Source organism: Rhinopithecus bieti, unplaced genomic scaffold (genome assembly GCF_001698545.2).
Source record: "Rhinopithecus bieti isolate Rb0 unplaced genomic scaffold, ASM169854v2 scaffold_18548, whole genome shotgun sequence".
Classification (NCBI taxonomy): Eukaryota; Metazoa; Chordata; class Mammalia; order Primates; family Cercopithecidae; genus Rhinopithecus; species Rhinopithecus bieti.
In genome coordinates, this window is record NW_016809526.1 from 2,099,524 (window position 1) to 2,102,314 (window position 2,791).

Genomic DNA, 2,791 nt, shown 5'->3' on the forward strand with positions numbered 1-2,791 from the left:
ATGAAAATAATGATAAGGATGGGTAGAATAAAACATAGCTTAATTCATTCAGTAATGCAAAGCTCAGGCACTCTGTTATTCACCTGCTGTCTCCACAATTATTACATTTGTCAGAATTTGCTGTTAAAGGGATTTGTTGTGTTCTAGACTACACAACGCTGTGGCAGTCAGGAAACCTTAATGCTACTCTTGGAGTTCCAGATCTCTGAGCTTCCTTCATTCTGCAAGTTACTAGTCAGCTATTTACATGTTGGTATTCTTTACTATATTGTAATCTCTAGGAGGGCAGGGATCACATCCTATGCATGTCTCTACCGCATTCTACCTTGCCTAATACTTGGCAGACAGTGGGTACTCAATAAATGTCATTTGATGATATCTTTAGTAAATAATTGTGAAACCTGGTTTTTAAATAGCATTTCACATTAAATAATATAACACTTATATAATGTCCATCACCTAAAATATTTGCTTTTCCTCATGCTCATCAAATATTTGATCCTTTCTTCAGGGGTCAGATGAGGTTCATCCTTCTGTATGAAGTACTAATTGACTGTTACAGCACTTAATTATGGCGTTTTCTTATTTATTGTACCATTCAGGTTGCTTAGCATTTTGGGTGAGGTCTCTGTCACCACACTAGATTTTTCTTTATTTACTTATTATTTATTTTATCAGAGACAGTGTCTCCCTATGTTGCCCAGGCTGGACTAGAACTCCTGGGCTCAAGCAATCCTACCACCTCAGCACATTAGATTTTTAGTTCAGCACAGGAAGAAGCATGTCATTTCTCCTTGCATCCTGTAAGCATGGTGCCTTCATAACGAAGTTGCTAAATGAATATTTGATGATGATCCTAATGATTGATAATAAGTGATTTACTGCTGAAGGTTTACCAGTTGTTTATATCAACCCCCCCAAAATACTTCAGATACAAATTTTCTAAAAGGAATGCATTTTGGGAGTGACAGCTTTGCTCTCACCTCGGGACAGGCTCCCGCAGCCTGTCTCAGACCATACCCAGGCACAGCCTTTTCTGTATTTTATTGCCTTCATTTTCCTGGAAGCCAGAGGATTTGGAGGATGATCAAATGGAAGGAAGGAACGAAGGGAAGGAGGGAGGGAAGGAGGAAATGAAAATATATTTCTGTGCATTGTGAATATAACGTACAGATGTAACAAAATAATAGGCAGATTTTGAAGACATTATAATCTACTGGGATAATCTGAATACACACAACTGAAAATATATCAAAATATATAAATGGTGAAACCCCGTCTCTACTAAAAATACAAAAATTAGCTGGACATGGTAGTGGGCACCTGTAGTCCTAGCTACTCAGGAGGCTGAGGCAGAATAGCTTGAAGTCAGGAGCAGAGGTTTCAGTGAGCCAAGATCACACCATTGCACTCCAGCTTGGGCAACAAGAACAAAACTCCATCTCAAAAAAAAAAAAAAAGAAAGAAAGAAAAAAGAAAAAAACTGGTTGAGTAAATAGGAGGAGGAGCTAAATTGATAAGGAGATTTAGGGCTCAGTGTAAATAAATTATAGTTTCTATGAGGAGCTACTAAAAGCAGTTTAAGGTTTATGAAAAAGGACTTACTATTCAAACAGTGTTTGAGGAAGATTATTCTTGCCATAATAATGACATTTATTGAACACTTCTTACATGCCTTATATGTAAATGCCTTACATATTAGCCCATTTAATCTTACAACTACCCCATGAGGAAGACACTGTCATCGCTGTTGTACAGGCAAGGAAACTGAGGCGCAGACCCTGGGTAACTTGCTTCCCCAAGGCCCCATTGCTTCTAAATAGCAGACCTGGAATATGAACTCAGGCTGTCTGAGTCTAAACCTGGTGTCTCTTCTAACCATCACGTGACATGGCTTGTCTTTCCATAGAGCTATGTATCTGTGTGGGAGACAGATAGGAGATTCATCAGGAGGTAGTAGTGGTCTAAGGCATGTATTGATTAGACTGAGCTGGGACTGTGATCACAGAAAAAGCAAGGAAGGGATGAAGCTGAGCAAATTCACATGAGAGAATTAGACTTGCTAGATATATTTGGAAATGGAGGTAAGGGATAGGGAGATAAGGATATTATTTAATTCCAAAAAGATTTATTATTTTTTTGTGACAGGGTCTTGCTCTGTCACCTTGGCTGGAGTACAGTGGTGTGATCACAGCTCACTGCAGCCTCAAACGATCCTCCCTCCTCAGCCTCCCAAGTAGCTGGGAAGACAGGTGCGCACCACCATGTCTGGCTATTTTTTAAATTTTTTGCAGAGATGGGATCTGACTATGTTGCCCAGGCTGGCCTCCAACTCCTGGACTCAAGCAATCTGCCTGCCTCAGCCTTCCAAACTGCTGGAATTACAGGCGTGAGCCACTGCTCCCAGCCCCGCAAAAGATTTATTGAGCATTTACTACGTGCCAGGAACTGTGTTAGGTACTGTATTCGGTTAAGAAACAGTGAACCAGATAGACAGAGTCCCTGCATTCATGGAGCAAGATTGTGTTATTAGTGGAAAACAGGCTCTATATGCGTAGAAAACACAACAAACTGGAGACACTGGTTGTTTAGGAGAACTAGATGGAAGCCGAAACATAGAAGAGAAACCTGTTGAATTTTACAGTTCTATTAGAATTTGTCTAAACTATCACAAGAAGAGAAAACCAAACACCGCATGTTCTCACTCATAGGTGGGAACTGAACAATGAGATCACTTGGACTCGGGAAGGGGAACATCACACACTGGGGCCTATCATGGGGAGGGGGGAGG